A 20524-nucleotide genomic window follows, 5' to 3' on the forward strand; every position below is an offset into this window, starting at 1 on the left:
CAGCCTTAAGTGAAAAAGCTAAGAGACAATACCCAGGCCCCATGTTAGAGTCCCAGTGTTGGCATATGCGCGTGCACGTACACACACACACACACACACACACACACACACACACACACACACACATATTAATATCCTTTCTTCCATTTGGGATGAATTGCTGATAAGCAACAATGTATCCCTGGATGAATCACCACTGTAGAGAGACATGGTGACTCAACTATCTAAGTCCAAGTTCATTGTCTATTTTTAATTCTAAATACAGATTATACACAGGTATATCTGTGTCCTTCCCGACAGGGTATTATCTATCTTAATTATCTTGCATACCTTTCACTTCTAAGCATCCTCTAGGGATTAAGTAGAAATTATCAGGTGAGGAGTGAAAGTCTGGAGAAAGTAATGTCCAGGCTGGTAGGGAGGTCAGAAATAGGCAGATCTGCTTCAAAACTACTGAAGTATAAGGCCCAGATTCTAAATTCTGCATTTTCCCCTGGTCCCCAGGAACCCTGAAATAATACTTCCTCTTTTTGGCTAGCAAGCATTTAGCATGGCAACCACAGTTGTTACAGGGACCTGAGGAAGATGGCAGAGGTGCTAGCAGCATGCCATGAATGCAGAGTTACTAAAGCAAACAGCACAAAATGTGACCCCAGCTGTCTCCCCTCTCCAGCAAGCCACCATCAGAAGGACTCTTCTGCTTTCAGGAACATTAGAATTCCTTCCTTCCTCTAGAGAAACACTTGCATAAAGGCCAGCATTCCCATTCCACGAACACTTCTGGCTTTAGTTTCTCAGATCACACACTCTTGGATTTGATATTCTGTGATTCAACAAACTCTGATCTGATATTCCTTTTCTGTCCCCCTCTTGAAAGGAAATTGCAATGGGGGCTATGGCGATTTCGGAAGCATCTTTAAGGAATGCTTGTTTCTATGGCCTATCGACCATGAATTATGATGCTTTATGGACCTCACCCTTCACTTGCTCCCTCCCACTACAGCATCAACTCCCACATCTTGCACAACTTCCCAGAGTGTTCAACAACTATGTCCTGGCTGAAAAAGTACATGAGTGAGAACCATATTCTTCTTCCTTCCCTCTGTTGGAGATTGAGGTCTTAGAAAACCTTTATTAAAATAAACTACTCCTCTTCCCACCGTTATTCTTCTTGGACCCAACCTCTGCAGAGGTCCTTACATTTCAGTATCCAGGTGCACTTTTAAACCATAAACCTTATGAGCCCTTTATTCCCACAACATTTTTGTACACGTACATCACCCAAGTGGGGGTGGGGCAGGGGAAGGAGGGTTGCCATTCACATGCACCAGAAATGGGATACAATTATGTTGCTCATGCTACATGTTCTTGCAGCCCAACTATCTATAATCCTAATAGAAAAGCACCAGTGTCTACTCCTGCCTATCTCCAGGACAGGAGATGCTGTAACTTCAGGTAACCTATTCTGGTATGGAGAGATTATTATACCCCCCATTGCAGAATGAAATGCTCTTCTACCTACTAGCAATCCAGACTTATGCAGTCTCACCAGTGGTTCTCAGGAGGTAGCCCCAGGACCAGCAGCCTCCATAGTATCTATTAACTAGGTAGGAATGCAAATCCTCAGTTCCTTTTCAAGACCTACTAAATCGAGAACTCTGGAAATAGGCCCAGCAAGCTGCCAAGACCTGGGAGTGCCCTGCAGACTCACTGAGGATCATGGATACACCCGGATGTTGATTTAGAGTCCACTGTAGGTTTGACCTAAGTTTTCTCTACGCATTGTTACATGTCAGGAAGAGGATGGTCACGTGACCTCTATAGTTTGTGAGAACTGGTATGGTGGATAGGACAGGATACAATCTTCCCAGGCCACCAGGCCCCCCAACTGCTCGAGCTCTTTGACCCTGAACACAGAAGGTCCTAATGAACAAATCTGTCAAGAACTACTCCTGTTTGCAAAGTCTTGATAAGATCCTTCAGTGACATCCTCTTTTATGGTTTTTTAACTGAGTAATTAATAGGACAACAGTTACAAGTGCAAGTTAAGTGCATATTATTTCTACTGGATTGGGTCATAAATAAGTAATATAGCTCTTGGAAGTGGATGGGAAAGACAGGAGAAAGGAAATGTCTATTGGGAGCTGGGCAAGGCAGCAAAGAATTGTGTTTCTAGCTCTACCTTCTCCTGTGAGTGAACCAGCCGTTCAAGGGATAAACTCAACCATGATGGACAATGCTTCATTTGATGCTGGAGTGACATCTGACCATTGGTAACTTTCCAGAAGGAGACATTCTCCAGGTTGGACCTCTCCCAGAACTCTAAGCTCAAATAAAGCTGGGCACTGGTGGCTCACCTATAATCACAGCCTCTCAGGAGTCTGAGATCTGAGGATGGAGATTCAAAGCCAGCTGAGGGCAGGAAAGCCCATGAGACTTTTATCTCCAGTTTATCACCTAAAGGCCAGAAGTGGAATAGTGGCTCGAGTGCAAGAGCACCAGTCTTGAATGAAAGAGCTAACAGACAGTGCCCAGGTCCTGATTTCAAAGCCTAACATGCACACACACACACATGCAACCCCCCTCTCTCACCCCCCCCCCCAACTTTCCAATAGATGGGAAGGACAGGGTTAGCCAAACTTCAACATTATCTGATTGACCATTTTACTATGGCTCGGGAGCCTAGTCTAATCCTACCCCAGCCACAAATTCCCAGATGTCTCACTGCCCTGTATCAGTTCAGGGATTCAGAGATCTATCATGTTACACTGGAATCCTAGCGCACCTTTGCATTTCTAAAATCCCTCTTGTCATTACAAAAAAAAAAAATCAAAACCTTTTTGTGGCATATAGACAAATATAATCTAAATTGTGTGTCATGACTAAAAAAATCATAACTATTGTATCCACTTATCCTTCTGATTGGAAATTAAAAGTTTAATGGGCTCCTAACAGTACTATGGGCCTGTAGTCATTTCCTAGAGCTACCCTAATGAAGCACCACAGGCTAGATGGTTGAAATAACAGAAGTGCATTGTGTCACATATCTGGAGGCAGGCAGTTCAAGTTCCAGCTGTTTTCTCCTCCAGACAGTGCTTGAGAAGGATCTGTTCTATATTTCCGTCCTCCCTTCATCAAGCGTTTCTCTTCTGACAGCAAGATTCTAGCCATCAAATGGCCTTCTCTCTGTGTGCATGCTTGTCTTCAAATTTCCCTTTTCTATAAGGACACCCTTCATGTCCAATGAGGGCCCGCCCTACTATGGAATGACCTCATTGTTACGTAACTGTGTGTGCTGGATGGCCTTATTTCCAAATAAAGTCACATTCTGAGGTACTGGGGATTAAGGATGTCAGCACATGAATTTTGGGGTGGCAGGGCAGGATTCAACCCTTACTAGGACACTAAGCCCTCTGCCTAATAGATAAAACACAAGATAAGTACAAGAGAGAAGCTTGAGGCCTTGGAAACATCAGCTATGAGAAGCGGGGTGGTGGAAAGGGAGAAATGTTTATCTATGTCTGTATGTCTGTGTATATACCTACCTACCTATTTACCTGGCTACCTACCTACCTATCTGTCCATTCATCCACTCACCCATTCATCTTTTCTAAAGAAAATAGTTCAGGGGTGAAGTACATAAGGGATCGTTTTATGTGAGCCAACTCACACAAGCAACTTAATTCCAATTTGACAAAGTGAATCCCAGAAGCAAGAATGGTGGAAAGAGTGACTGAACAAGAAACACAAGGCACTTAGATGAACATGTTAAACTGTAATCCCCTGAACAACCTTTCTGAATTCAGAAAAACAATTAAATTTTTTTAAAAAATTAAAAAGGGCCGTGAGGTTACTCAGTGGTAGAGAGCTTGCCTTGCATGCATAAGGCCCTGGGCTCAATTCCTCAGTACCATATAAACAGAAAAAGCCAGAAGTGGTGCTGTGGCTCAAGTGTTAAGAGTGCTAGCCTTGAGCTGAAGGGCTGAGGGACAGTGCCCAGGCCAGAGTTCAGGCCCCACAACTAACCAAAAAACTAAACAAAAACAAAAACCCAAGAAACTTAATTTCCTTCAATGTACTCTTTCATCTGGTTCAGGCAAAGCTTTGAATCCACCAGGGCCTTCCCAGGCTCTCTTTCTACCCTATCAGTTGAGATGGAGTCTTGCAAATTTCTTTTTTCTTTTTTTTTTGGTCAGTCACGGGGTTTGAAATCTGAACCTGGGTACTGTCCCTGAGCTCTTCAGCTCAAGGCAAGTACTCTACCACTTGAGCTACAGTACCACTTTCAGTTTTCTGGTGGTTAACTGGAGATAAGAGTCTCACAGACTTTCCTGCCCAGGTTGGCTTTCAACTGAGATCCTCCAAGCTTAGCCTCCTGAGTAGCCAGGATTGAGCCACCAGTGTCTTGACTCTTGCATATTTCTTTTGTGGCCACATTATTCTCTATTATTATTTTTAAGTAGTTGTACAAAGGAGTTGCCATTAAAAAAAGCAGTTTATGAATACAAAATATCTTGATCAATGTCACATTGTTCTTTTGTTTTTTGGTCAGTTGTGGGGCTTGAACTCAGGGCCCTGGTGCTGGTCTTGAGCAAAAGAGTTCGCCATAGCTCTACTTCTGATTTTGAGTGATTAATTGGAGATAGGAGTTCACTTGGGGACTTTTCTGCCTGGGCTGGCTTGGAACTGTGATCCTGGGTTCTCAGCCTCCTGAATAGCTATGATTACAAGTATGAGCTACCAATGCCCAGCTATCCCCAACTATCTTTATCAGAGAAAAAAGATTGAGATTGCATTTGACACTTTATACACTGGTAAGCCATCAGTGCCTGGCCACATTGTTCTTAAACAGGGATTTTCCCCAATCTCTGTTTCCCAAGTAGCTAAGATCACAGGCTTGAGACCCTAGCTCTTAACAGATGATAGCAAACAGAAGGAAAAGAAAAGCTTTGCACATCTCCTCTTGATTCCAGGCTCTTCTCTCCTTATCTGATTCCTGTCCTCTTTTTGGAAAGAGAGAAAGAACATGCAGGGAAAACTGGAAAGGACACCAGAGATTATCATTCCCTTTTCTCTGAATCAATTTCTTAAAGTTACTCTCAGTCTGTGGCAACAAAGGCCTCTGGATCCTTTCTCAGTCTGGGCCCCATGGTTGAATTCTTAAAGGATTTGAGAAATCCAAACAATATGCCAGGTTTACCCTCCACATTTCCTCTCCACCCCAATTCCAAAGAAAAATCACCTCCTACAGAGATGTTAAATAAAGAAGCTCAGGGAAGTGGTGCTGTGGCTCAAGTGGTAGAGCGCTCACCTTGAGCTGAAGAGCTCAGGTCCAGAGTTCAAACACCATGACCAACCCCCCCCCCCCAAAAAAAAAAAAGACCCAGTACCTACACACACACACACACACACACACACACAGAAGCTCTACCCAAGGGGGGGGGGGTCCAGAGAGGGAGAAGTGAAATACTACATGGACTTGGCCTGCTCATTTAAATTGTGAAAGCTTCAGCTTATTTGTAGACACACAATTGGGTCTGGAAAACACACACACACACACACACACACATATTCACAGCCCTGTCTGTATGTAAACCAGTGTCAAAGAGCTCACGAAAGGCCCTAAAGACAATGCCAGTCATGCTGGGTAGAAAGCTGTGGATATGGCTCTGTCTGAGAAGACAGGGGTGAATGTCAGAAATGGCTTAGAGGGCTCGCATGCCAGAAATCAAGAGCTTGCTAGGATTAAAAGCATAAGCCACTGGTGGCTGGCTCATGTAATGTTTTTTTTTCCCCCCTTCCCCTCCTCCTCTTCCTCCTCTGCTGCCTCTTCCTCCTCCTCCTTCTCCTCCTCATCATTTTGCTGACACTAGGGTTTGAACTCAAGGCCTTGTCCTTCCTAGGCAGGAAATTCACCACTTGACCCATATTACAGCCCTTTATCATTTTAGTTATGTTTCAGGTAAAATCTCATGTTGTTGCTTTTTTCCTCTAAGAGTTGGATCTCAGGCATGTACCACTGTACTCATCTTGTCTGATGAGGTGGATTCTTGCTAATTTTTTGCTTGAGCTAATCTCAGACTTGAGGCTACATAGTTCATTCACTTCTATCTCTTGCTTGGTGTTTAGGAAATGTAACTACAGAATGTCTTAGGAATGCTGTTCCAGAGGAAGAAATGATGTGGGTGATAATGAATGGGCATTCCATGATCCAGGGCAGTGTATGTTCAACAACTTGTGGCATTCCAAATACCTCAACTGACCAGTCATAAATAACACTTATCAAGCTGGAGATGGAGTGCAAAGCCCTAGGTTCAAAATCCAGTATCAGTCGGGTCTGATGGCTCATACCTGTAATCCTAGCTACTCAGGAGGCTGAGATCTGAGGATCATGGTTCAGAGCTAGCACAGGCAGGAAAGTCCGTGAGACTCTTATCTCCAGTTAACCACCAGAAAACCAGAAGTGGTGCTGTGGCTCAAGTGATAGAGCACTTGCCTTGGGCTGAAGAGCTGAGGGACAGTGCGTAGGTTCAGAGTTCAAGCCCCTCAACAGACAAAACAACAACAACAAAACACCCCAGTATTACTTGAATGCAACACATACATATACATATGCAATATATGTGACACATACATGTGCCACACATATGTGAGCTCTGTAACACACATGTGATATGTATGCAATATATGCAACATATCTTATATGCACACATACACATACAATACTGACCATTATCAAGGAAGACAGACGAAAGCCAGGTGCTGGTGTCTCACGCCTATAATCCTAGCTACTCAAAAGGCTGAGATCTGAGGCTTTACATCTCAGTTCTAAGCCAGCTTGGGAAGGAAAGGCCCTGAGAGACTCATCTCCAATTAACCACCTAAAAACTGAAGTGGTGCTGTAGCTCAAAGTGGTAGAGTGCTAGTCTTGAGCAAAAGAGCTCAGGGATAGTGCCTAGGCCCCTGAGGTCAAGCCCTACAACCAGGAAAATCAGACAGGAAAAGAAAGAAAGTCCAGGAAGCCAGTGGTCCAGATGCAAATTCCAGCCAGAAACTTCATGCTATACGAGGGATACAATACTATGAGGGGTGGGGAAGGTTGCCTACTAAACACCTCAGAATTGATTATATTGGGTAATTGTTTTAGATCAGGCTCTTCAGCATTACTGTAAAGACCTGGAGCTAGGCCTCATTGGTCTAAGGGACTCTGGACAGTTGGCAATAGGGTTCTAGCCCTCTCCTTACCATTTCCTCCTTAGAGCCACACACAGGGAGCTTGTCAGAGTTTTAGCCTCTTTGTTATTCATGGGAGAGCTTCAGCATCTTACACTTATTCTTTCCCACTTCCTGCACAGCCGCAGCTGACCCCATGCCAGCCACAAGACAACTGTGCAAGTTACCTTGGGAGCCAATGTGCTGCTCCTTGCCAAGCTCTCTGAGGAAGGCACCTGCAGGTGCCACCCTGCCAGCCAAACAAAAAGCTTCTCTCACAGCATTTAGGTATCCTCCTCCAAGAAGCCATGCAAGATTGATTAAAAAGAAATGTAAGTGATTCTCATGACCCCAACTGATGCTACATAGGTGATTCCAGGAGATCTCATCTTTAATACTCGACACGTTTCGCAGTCTCTCCTCTGTCCTGTGACTCTTTTAACTTGAATTTTTCACTCATTACATAAGTGGTACAGGATCATGGTACATAGTTGGATATGCAAGCATAAAAACAAATTCAGAAGACTATTCAGGAAGTCATTAAAACTCCAGGACTCAGATCTCAAACGTGTGTGTGTGTGTGTGTGTGTGTGTGTGTGTGTGTGTGTGTGTGTGTGTGTGTGTGTGTGTGTGTGTGTGTGTGTGTGTGTGTGTACACACTGAGGCTTGAACTCAAACCTTGGGCACTGTCCCTTAGCTTCTTCAGTCAAGGCTAGCGCTCTTCCACTTGAGACACAACTCCATGGCTTTTTGGTGGTTAATTGGAGATAAGAGTCTCACAGACTTTCCTGCCTCGGCGGGCTTTGAACCATAATCCTCAGATCTCCAGCCTCCTGAGTAGCTAGGATTACATGCATAAGCCACTGGTACCTGGCAACTACAAATTTCTTTACCCATTAACCAGTGAGGGACACGTAGACTGATTCCATATTGTGGCTATGCTACAACAAACACGGATGTGCAGATGTATAGGATGGATTTGTACGATCAAGTTCCTTTTGCAAATACGTTCACTCTTAATTATTACAGGCAAAAATTAAACAGAGGGTAATACTCATACTGAAGAAGTATTATCACTTCTTACATGGTTCTGTTTACACACATCTCCAACCCGCAGTTGGACTAAATCTGCCCAGGCAAACAACAGCAGCAGCATTGTGACCTGAAGTGGAAGACAGATGAAATCCAATCCCCTTATTCCTTCTCATATGAAGTATCTGTTTTACACAGGTTATAGGTAAAGCATCCATGCTATTTTGCTCCAAGCTTTCAGCAAGCTTTCAGCCTCTAAAGCTCTGAGATGCAGATCCATGGAGCTGATTTGGTAACATGCAGAGAAGCAATGTTGCCATATTACACCACAAAATTAAGAAATCTAAGGGAAGGAAGGGGTGCATTCAAGGAGGTTGAAGATATTGAAGGGATGATACTGATAGAGAAACATTGTATACATAAACTTCTTTGTTAAATAGGAAAGCAAATGGCAAAAAATTTAGTATATTACCTAAAATTAAGAAAAGTGAAGGAAGGGATAGATTGGGAGGGATGGATGAGAATGTCGAAAGAGGTGATATTGATCAAGATGCACTGTATTCTTAAACTTGCTTTGGTTAAAGGCAACTCCTTTGTACAACTACTTAAGGACAATAAAAACATTCCCCACCCCCCCACCCCCAGCAAAGAAAGCTCTCAATTAGAGATCTCAATTCCCAAATTGAGCATGTCACTTAATGTCCCCAAGTTCAGTGTCCTCACATATCACACCTGGTGACAATGATGACACCTGCTTGTACCTTCCATTCTGGTGACCAGCCAGTGACAGAGATCAGACTGTGAACCAATGCTTAGTCTGTGCCATGGCCACAGGCCATGGCCAGGGACAGTACCTGTGGTGGCTGGAGGACTCCAGGACTCTTCTCCCCAAGGCTACCAGTGGTTCTTTTTGAGCACTTCCTGGTATGTTCTCAGAGTTGGGAGCCAGGGAGAAATAAACCCAGTCCTAGGAAACCTACTGGGAACTGGACAATTTCCCTACCTCTTTTCACCCAGGGCCTCCATGCTTATTAAATGGAAATGCTGGAGGTGCAATGGTCTCAGGCCAGAGTTCTCCAGAGTCCAGCCAACGCCTGGCCACCGCGCCCTGGGCTGACAGTGATTTCATTTGTTGGCTCCCATCTCAATGGACTCTGTTCTTTCTCAGAGGCCATTTTGTGACTTGTCTTCAGACTGCTTCACTCATGCAAGCTGAAATTTGCCCCCCTTCTGCTCAAAATTAACCCTACTTGGTCCAAGGTGGCCACAAAGAAGCAGAATGAGACAGTGCTGGGTGAAAACCTTGTGTAGCTCCAAATTCACATTTTGAGGAGGGGGATTTTCTTAGCTTTCCTATCAGCATGTCATTCACACACACAGAAGCAACATCATGGCTAGGCCAAGGGCCTGTGGAGTCCATGAGGGTCTCTCCCTCCCAGAATCTGCACCTTGGACTGTGGATAGGAAGTTAGACACATGTCTACCTGTGGCCCAAGCAGGGAGCCTTTTCTATTTTTATCAGTTAAGACCAATATTCTGCTCTCTTTCTCTTCTCCCCTTTTACCTCCTTTCCCCCCTCCTCTTCCCTCTTCTCTTTGCTCACCTTCACTCCTCTCTCGTTTCCATATCTCTCTTCTCCTATCCTCTCCCTTCTTCCCCTCTCTTTTCTCCCTTCTCCTCTCTCCACCTCTCCCTACCCCTCCCTCCCTTCCTCTCCTTCTCCCTGTCTCTCCTTTTATTTCCCTCCCTTCGCCTTTTTTCCTCGTCTCTCCCTTTCTCATCCCTTCCTCTGTTTTCCTAAGAAGTCGCCCAGAGCTGAGCTGCTTTCTTTGACCTTGGCATGACTAGCTCTGCCCTCACCCTGAGTCAGGCATTCAGAAACCAGGACTCAAGGCAGCACTAGGACCTTGAATTAAGATGCAGACAACTCTTTCTACTCTCCTGGCCGCCTGGACACATCTGTCTTGTCGGCCTATGTCTAAACCTCTTGAGCAATTCGAGCTGCTGAGGCCTGCCTGTGGACACAGCGACATTTGGTTTCTGTTAAAATCCAACCCATCAGTGTGTTCACCTGCTTCATGCCCTACCCCTCCAGTATAATTCCGGGACAAAGGCAGCCAAGAAAATGGCTGTTGGCTGATTTAGAGATTTCCTCTTCTGCTTGGTGACTTCATGTGTTGGCCTGGCCTCTGTTGGGTCTTCCAAAGCCACTTTATTTCCTGTGTATTTTCAGCATTTGGAAAAAAAAAAAAAAAAGAATGTACAGCATGAAAAAAATGTCTACTACTCTCAACTGCAGACCCTCTGGGGGGAAAAATATCTGCAGGGCTTTTAAATAAAAGAAATAATTACAACCTGCTGAGTGCCTTTCTGAATCTATGAAATTCGACCTTTCCCCAAATATCATCATATTTCCCGTGGCTTCTGTAGGCTAGACTTTCATAGATTTATAAGAATGTGTCCAACACTGTCCCTGGGCTCCATTTTTTTTCAAATCCAAAAGTCAGATTTGAAAAGCACAAATACAACCTCTTGGAAGATAGCATCTCCAAAGGTGATAAGTTAAAACCCAGCTGGAAAAAAATACAGGCTGCCTAGCTATCAGGGGATGATGAGCCACGTGTGATTTTTTTCCTTTTCTTTTTTAAAATGAATGGAATCTGGGTTTTCCAACCTGGCACCCAGTTGTAGATTTTCAAATGTTGAACATGCTTCATATTCCCCATAGATGTGAAGGCTCACAGCTTAGCACTAACAGTGTGGGTAAAATGTGGTTTATGAGCCTTGAGATTTAGACCTTCTGTCTTTAGAACGCCATACAAACATAGTTAAAAACTGGACACAGAGAAAACTTTCTGACCTAAATCTACCTGTGATCAATGAATCAGACTCCTGCTGGCCTGTCCCAAGAGAAAACTGAAACCTTTTGAAAGAGAATCCCAAGGAGACAGACGAAGCTTCCTCTGAGTTACCAGGAGAAAAAAAGATCCCAGCCATGGGTCAGTGGTGCATAAGTGTGGAGTTACGGAGTCTGAGAGCAGACAGAAAAGACACTTGCACACCCAAGTTCATCGTTGCACTATTCACAATAGCCATGCTATGGGAACAACCCAGATGACCTTCAATGGACCAATGGATCAAGGAAATCACACACACACACACACACACACACACACACACACACACACACACACACACACACACACACACACACACACACACACACACACACACACACACACACACACACAGGAATTTTACTCATCCATCAGGAAGAATAATGTCATTTTTCAGGGAAACAGACCTGGAAAAATTATGTTAAGTGAAGCAAGTCAAGCTCAGAGAGGCAAAGGGCATGTGTTTTCTCTCCTATGTAGAACTTAGATCTAAATTATGACTATATATGTAAACATAGTAAACAAGTTGATTGAAGTATGGTATATACCAGAGGGGACTGCAATGACAAAATTCCTTTGGACAACTTACAGTTTAACAAACCAGAAGCAGGGGACTGAAACATGTGTTGCCATGAAGTAGGGAGGGAGGCCAAAAAGAGAAGGGGGCAGAGGAAGGGACAGAGGAAGGGTGGACAAATGCTGTCACAATACTCAATGCACATATGTGAAAAATGGAATTTGGAGGGGAGGCTGGGTGTGGCTGAGGAAGATGGGGGAGAATTGGAAGAGCTGACATGGATCAAGATACATTGTCCTCATAAACTGACATACTGAATTGAACCCCCTTTGTACAACTACTTCAACGTAATCTCTCTGTACTACTACTTCAAGATAATTGAAAAAGGTAAAAAAAAAAAAAAAGTAAAAAATTAAAAACCAGAAGATAAACTAGGAAGTATATGACTAATTGGACACTTAGGCTTGTATATACCCCTCTCATCTATGTAATTATAAAAATACCTCTTTCCCTTGGTGGTTTTGGAAAAAGAATTCAGATTATTATTTTGGTATCATGCCATAGGTTGCCCAGTTGAGGTAAACCTGAGCTACTAAGGATTCCATTTCCAGTGAGGACAAATGGAATTCTGTATCAAATTACTTTGAATAAAATAGCACCTACTCAGGGGTAGACTCTAGTGAGACACAGCCTCCCACTGGACACAAACTGATTCCTATTTGTCTTCACTGTTCTCTGCCCTCAACCTATCAGGAAGGATCCACCATTAAAGCCTTGCAGTATCTCAGGCTGAGAAGTATTCTCTCAAACTCAGACTTACCCATGAATTCCTTTTCCTATCAAATCAATGAAGGAATTTCTACTAAGAAGGGGAAGAGCCAGACATGGCCCAACTCCCAGATATGGCCTATGAATAAAAATTAAGTTTCCATCCTTAGAAACAAGGCCAACTGATGACAGAGATGATGAGATGACCCCATTGAACCCTTCTTTATCCAATTTCAAAGAAGCATCAGAAATTTCTCTGAGAAATGGAGGTACAGGATGGACTTGCTTTGGTCAATGGTGCATAGGGTTCATATAAATAGAAGTAGAGCAAACTTTTTTTTTTTTTAATGCTGTCTCTGTAACCTTGATCTATTATAGAAATGGATACTGTTTTCCCCTGTTGGCAGCGATAAGGATTGAATTCAGAGTATTGGGTCTGCTAGACACTGTCACTGAGCTATCCCGCCTGCTCATACGCATATTTTTATACAGTTAAGAAAAATGTGAGGAGGTTCCACTCATTTGCCAGAGACAATTTTAGAACATCTATGGTTTAGACTGTCTCCAGCATCTTAGGACTGAGGACAGGTAAAAGCTTTAACATTGTGGTCACAAGAATGACTATGGGCCCCAGAAGAAGTGACCTCAGATGCCAGCAGGAAATGGCTAGAAAGTACAAGTGATGTACACAACAGAATTAATAAACGGGCCACGGTGAGAGCTCCTGGATTAATTGTCTCAAACTCCTAGTTAAACTACAAATCAAATAGGAAAACCTTTCTTGTCTCTGCTCCTCCCCTTTAGGGACCTAATTCTTTGCCAAGCAACTCATGAAGAAAAAAAAAAAGAAAGAAAAGAAAAATAATAATAATGCTTCTTTGTTTCCAGGACTTGGCCTTTTGTTTTATAATTAATACAGATTCCCACCCAATGCATGAATTTTTAAAGCATCATTTATATTGCATCGCCCACTTGTTAAAGTTTAAAATGTTGCAAATAGCCACAAGTCTGGGCTCCTGTTATAAGCAAACTTGCTCACTCCATGGTCTTAATCTCTGGAAAACCTGAGCATAAATAAACTTCTGGGTCAGCTTTGTATTTGCCTAATATGTTTTCTATTCTAAACCAAGTTCAAAGGATCTGGGTTGTAAGCTAAAGCCTAGTTTAAAATGTTTTAACTAGTGTATTCATGTATGGGTTTGAGATATGGGTTTTCATTTATGTGATACATTGTATATGGAAATGGAGGGAAAACAGTTGGTCCTAAGCTGGGTACCATGGTTCCCAGAAGCTGAAATCTGAGGATTGTGGTTCAAAGTCAACCAGGACAGGAAAAGTCTGTTGAGATGCTTATCTCCAACTAACCAGCAAGAAGATAGAAGTGAAGCTTATAGCTTAAGTGATAGCATGACAAAAACAAAAAAGAAAAAAAGTTTCTAATCCAATACTGATATAACAACTCTAATAATAATAAAAATTCCCAAATCTGAAATGCTTTGAGATCTAAAACTTTCTAAGAACTGAAAGCACATTGAAAAGTTTTATTTTTTGAGTTGAGCACATGGTGGCTCCTGCCTATGATCCTACCCACTCAGGAGGCTGAGATCTGAGGCTCAAGGTTCAAAAACAGCTGAGGCAGAAAGTCTGTGAGACTCTTATCTCCAATGAACCAGCAAAAAACAAAAACAAAAAAACCCCATCTCATTATTATGTAAATTATAAGTTTTCATAAACACTATTTTTGGTTATGAAAATATTTGCTACATCCTATCATTTTATTTGCACTATTAATTCTGCCACTAAATTATCTTTATAAACAACATAGACATAATTAACACTGCCTCATCCAGATTGAATTACCACGAATTACCACAAACCAGGATGAAATGCAAATTAATGAGATTTCTATAAACGCCCCCCCCTCTAATATTCTTCAATGGTGAGTTATGATATATGGTCAAATACTGTACTCTTTTAGCTCTTTTAATAGATTAATTTAAAGGCTATTTTTATACCAGCTCAGAAAGGCAGAATAGAGTTGGTGATGAGTTTTAGCAAACTGTGCCTCAATGGACTGTTGTTTTTTTCCAGGACAAAGGGGACAGGGACCGCAATTGCTCAAATAAATATTGCAAAGGCTTTCCTAACACATTTAGATAGTTCCTCCTTTGACTAGGATATATGATAGAGAAAATCTGCTCCTAGATTATAGGCATAGAAAGATCTAATACCCAAAATAAAAATTGTAGCAAGTAATAGTAATGCCCTTTCCTATTTGTCAAGACTTTTATATTATTTCATGTTTTTGTCAGTGTGTCTTTTCACAACATACCTATAGAATAAAATGATTATTGTAATAATTACAATAGAATATTAGTTAATAACATGACCTAATAATACTGTAACCTGTGCTTACAGATGAAGCAACTAAGGTTATATGAGGCTAAGAAATATATCCAAAGACACAAAATGGCAGACCTAACTGTGACATCAAAGCCCAGGAGACCCAGGTTATGACTTCTTCAGAGAGAAAACCCACTTTCCACATGGTCAGAGGTCTTTAATCTAGTTGGTACTTCCTGTTTTAGAAACAAACTCGTTGGCTAATGCCTGTAGCTATGGAAAAGTTCATGTTCAATGGCATGATGCACAGAGAAAGTAATGATCCAGATCATTTTCTTTAAGGCAGGGGAGGGAAGAATATCTTCCTAATTATAGTTTCAATATACTTGGGCAAACATAGTTTTGACCTGATTGTCATCAACCATAGCTTTATCAAAATATGGAAACTAGTCAGCATTCTGTTGGGGGACAGGCAACAATTACTTCAGGAAGCCCAACTATTAAACTGACAGTAACATATACAAACTTTAGACAAAGAATGAAGTTTAGTAGAATGGCATTAGAAGTAGGAAATAGCATGGATATTCATCTATTCCTTTTTGTGACAGGCATGTAGGAATTAATTAATTTATTTTTGTGCCAGTTCTAGGGCTTGAACTCAAGGCCTGTGTCCTATCCCTGAACTTTTGTGCGCTCAAGACTAGCACTCTACCACTTGAATCACAGCTCCCTACCTGGCTTTTTTTTTTTTTTTTTTGCTGGTTAAATGGAGATAAGAGTTGTCTCATGGACTTTCCTACCTGGCTGAGAGAGATTCTTAGATCTCACCCTCCTGAATAGCTAGGATTACAGGCACTAGGGACCTATTCTTTTAGCATTCAATACCCTAGAAGTTACTTCAGAAAGAAGAAACTAATTGGCACTCCAGCTTACATGGACCAGGCCCCTGATATCCACCCTAAAAGGCCAGAAACAAAGCTACATGAGCAAACAGAGCTTCTGGTGAAGAGCCTCTAGGCCTGAGCTGGGTGTATCTCCCATTACCCCATGCCAAAGGGAATTGCTTCAGGTTTCTGCTTGAGGAGGGCAAGGAGGGTGCTGTCAAGGTCCTCAGGTAAGGGCTCTCCCCCTGGTTCCCGTCAGCTGAGCTTTGCTCCAGAGTATTCAATCCACTGCTACAACGCTTTGCATTCTGCTGTCATGTGTGGATTACTGACAGAAATTTAAAACATAAAACAAAAAAACCCAACCATCAGGAGCACTTGGCAGCTCCATGGCAGGAAGGAAAAAAGAAATAGGACAAGCAGGAAGTAGATGATCATCATTATTATTATTTAATTAAGTTTTTCGATGCCAACAATAAATAATAATAATGGGAAAGAGAATAATGATGATAGCCAATGTTTAGTAGACCAGGCACTGTGCCAAGCATTTGAAACATGCAATCCACTGGGTGTCAGTGGCTCCTGTCTGTAATCCCAGTTACTCAGGAGGCTGAGATCTGAGGATCATGGTTCAAAGCCAGCCTGGGTAGAAAAGTCTGAGAGACTCATCTCCAATTAACCACTAATAAGCCAGAAGTGGAACTGTGGCTGAAACAGTAGAGTGCTAGCCTTAAGCAAAAAAGCTCAGGGATAGTGCCCAATCCCTGAGTTCAAGTCCCCAGGCCCAGGGCTCATCAAGTAAGTATGCAATCCTATTGAACCTTAACAATATTCTGCACAGTATCATCAATATCCTATTTGACAGATGCGGGTGTCAAGGGTCAGAGAATCAAGGACTTTGACCAAGGTCACTGGGCAAATAGAGGGTGAACACTGGGATCTAACTTTAGAACGTGTGTTCGTGTAGAGCTGATGTGCATCACTACTCCTACTACAGATGAGGAAACTGAGGCATGGAAATGTGAAGACAGTCTGCCTGATAGGAGGGCTCCAAATTGGGACCCTGAATCACTCCAGTACCATGGTCATTGCAGAGCATGCTGGTAAAGATGGGGTTGTATTTCTCACACTATGATTCCAGGTGGTAGCAGGAGGTAGAGATGGAGGAGAGGAGAGGAAAGCAAACCATCTCTATGTGTTAGAAGATTAAGAAGGTATATACACTGAATTTTTCTCCTGGGACCCATCACTGGAGGTGGACAGTATGTAATTCAGCCTGGGATTTCTTCAACTTACTAAAAAGAAATAGGAAATAAAAAGAGTCAAAAGGCCTGAAAAGCAGGCTGGATGCTGTTGGTGGCTCACAACTGTCATCCTAGCTATTTAAGCAGCTGAGATCTGAGGATTCTGACTCAAAGCCAACCCAAGTAAGTAAAGTCTGTAAGAGTCTTACCCCCAATTAATCAGCAAAAAGCCAGGAAGTGGAACTGTGGCTGAAGTGGCCAAGCGTCAATCTTGAGCAGAAAAGTTGAGCAAGGGTGCAAGGCCCTGAGTTCTAGCTCTGGTTCTGTCATGCACACATGCACATGCATACACACATACACTCACACACACACATCAGAGAGTCAGGCAAAGAGGTGGCTTGGGGGACAGGAAAACAGGATGAATAAGGCATTAAAAAAACCCACACTGGCCCCCTACAAAGTCCCCTGATGTTCCACACCCCCACTGCCTCCCCACCCCTCCCCCAGGTGGCACAACTCCAGGCTCAGATCACATTTCCTTGCACTACTGGGTGATGTTCTTTGGACAAATACAGTACGTCAACGTGCAGGGACAGGGGAATGGGTAAAAGCAAAAGTGTGGCAGGGATTGTTGCCATCTTCCAATAATAGCGTTTCAATTTGGTACCTAAATAAACAATCTATTTTAGTGCCTTCCCTTTCATATCTCCAATGTTCCCTTCTGTTATTTCTGGCAGTTCCCAATCCTGTGATGTGATTAGGGAGGATGATTACGCTTACATAACAGCAGCAAATTAATTTGCCCGAGCCTGGAGAACAACAGCAGAGCAAGGCCGGCAATCATTTTGGAGTCATGGGGATCATTGCCCCCGTCCCTCCCTCTTCTCCCCTCCCCCATCCTCCTCCAGTTTATTTAGGTGACATCAAGGGATTACAGTGAAGTCGGTCAGTAGAACACTGCTGGGAAAACAACCAAAACATCCAGGTTGACCTTGTAAACTAAGAAAAGAACAGCAGAGCAAAGCATGAAAGATCACCTCCCAGGCCCCTACCTTTTGCAAGGAGTCAAGCCATTTGCTGGCCTTAGCTGTTCAGCCAGCTAAGGGGTGTCTAAACCAAAGATATTTGAAACTTGGCTTCTAATTTTTTTTCTTTTCCTTGTATTCATTCCCTTTTGGAATTTATTTTTCATTTTTATTTAGTTTTAGTACTGGCACTGCGCTTGAACTCAGGGCCTGGGTGCTGTCCTTTAGCTTTTTTTCATTCAAGGCTGGTGCTCTAGCACTTGAGCCACTCCTCCATTTTTTGCTTTTTGCTGGTTAATTGGAGATAAGGGTCTTGCCAATTTGGTTCCGAAGAAGACTAAATATAGAGCTCCCCTATGATCCAGCAATCCCACTTTTGGGCATTTATTCAAACAATCACAAACAAGACTATACTAAAGCTACCAGTACAACTATGTTTACTGCAGCATTATTTACCATAGCTAAGATATGGAACCAACCCAGATGCCCCTCAGTAGATGAATGGATCAAGAAAATAATATGTATCTATATATATAATGGAATTCTATGCCTCCATCAGAAAGAATGACATTGCCCATGTTAGGAAATGGAAAGAGTTGGAAAATATATTAACTGAAGTAAGTCGGTCTAAAGAAACATAGGTCCCAGGGTTTCCCTTATTTGCAATAGCTAGTATATGTCTAGGTCAAGCAGAAAAGATCAAAAGCTATGTACCTATGGCCATATAAGATGATGTTAAGTGAAATGACCCAAGATAGGGACACAACTGTTTTTTCCTTTCTTGCTATTGTTTTTAATGTATTTAAAATGTACTATGTGATTTCATTGCTTCTTTTGTATGTGCTTCCGGCACGGTATAACCTGTTTTCACTGTATTTGATGTATATACATTTTTCTAATTTGGGGAGGGAAAGGGAAATAACAAAATGCTGAAATAAGGATACAGGTTGACCCATTGTAACAATGAGACATACAAGTAAAGTTGAAAACCATCTTTACAACTTGGGTGGAGGGAAGAGTTAGGGGAGTATGGGGAGGGAAGAGATGGTAGGGGATAAAAAGGAGGAGGTAACAATGCTTGATAGGAAATGTACTCATTACCTTACTCATGTAACTGTAATCCCTCTGTACACCATTTTTATAATAAAAAACATTTTTAAAAAAGTCTCTCCAATTTGGCTGGCTGGCCTGGCTTTGAACCTTGGAGCCTCAAATCTTAATTTCTTGGTTAGGTGGAATTACAGGTACAAGTCACCAGTGCCTGGCTTATGATTAAACATTTTAAAGTTGTGTGTTTTTTTTTTTAAACTCTATGAGCTTTAACCAAAACAAAGTAAAAAACAGGTATGCCAATTTGAAAACAAAACAAAACTGTAACCCAGGATCTCAACAAAGGCTGGAGGTTTACAACAGTTTGGCTTACATGCGGGGCACAAAAGGCACTGGCTAGTAAGTCCTGCTTACAGGTCTCACCTGACACTAACCAGAGACAGTCATTTAAAGCCTTCTGAACCTTGGTGTTCTTCCTCAGGAAGGCAGATAATACTGTCTTTTCGTCTCTATTACAGAGCTGGTGTTCACCCAGGCGTTCGTTCTGGTGTTCATCCATCCATCCAACAATGCTAACTGAACACCAATTCTGTCCCAGGACTCAGTATCACCCCACACAGGTTCGGCCCAGTGAATTCACGACACTGTTCTAAAGCTCCCAAGGGACAAGGACTGACCTCCCTTTCTCTCCCCCTCTCCCAACCACAGGACAAATGGAGGTAGAACAAAGCCTATTTTACAGATGAGAAAACTGAGCACATCTTTTGAACTTTATTTTACCCTCCCCCCACCATCCCCTACCCCTGACTGGCCTCAAACCACTATCCTTTATCTCTTGTTTCAAATGTATCGCCATCATGGGGCATGCATGATATCAAGCTCCATTTGGCTTACAATAATTTGCACAGAAATGTATACTAATAGTAGCTAGAATTCCTCTTTAGTGTTGCTATTTAGAAATAAAAGAAACCAAGAATAAAAAATAAAGTACGCTGATATTTCTTTTAGCCCCCAAATGCAAGGTTTTCTACCATTAGTTGTTCCAAGCAGATTTTTGTCTATTTTTGAAACTATGATACACAGTTAAATTTCAACGCACAGTTTAATATTTATTTCGTTTCCAAAATGTGCTATTAGATGTCATTTTAATGTATGTTTTATAAATTGTCGCTCCTTACATAATTAAAGTAAATTAAACCATGTGCATCATTTGTCAGATAGAACTCATTCAGAATTTATTATGATGATCTGCAAATATTAGTAAATATTGTATTCAATTAATTTTGTAATGAAACTTTTAATATATACTTATCTAAATGACACACTTTAAAACATCAAGCCACTTCATTTTGCATGTAAGGCAAAATGATCAGATGATTAACATTTTTTTTCCAAATAATACATATTACTCTAAAATGAGTTCATAGATTTAAAAACAAATACATCATGCTGTTCAAAAGTCTTTTCCTACTCCTGCCTTTATAGTACTATGTCGGCTCTTCCTCCAAGACACAAGGCCCTCACAACACCATCTCCATTCTCTCTTCTTTGT

Source organism: Dipodomys spectabilis, unplaced genomic scaffold, assembly GCF_019054845.1.
Source record: "Dipodomys spectabilis isolate Male_0828 unplaced genomic scaffold, ASM1905484v1 ptg000108l, whole genome shotgun sequence".
In the NCBI taxonomy this organism is placed as follows: Eukaryota; Metazoa; Chordata; class Mammalia; order Rodentia; family Heteromyidae; genus Dipodomys; species Dipodomys spectabilis.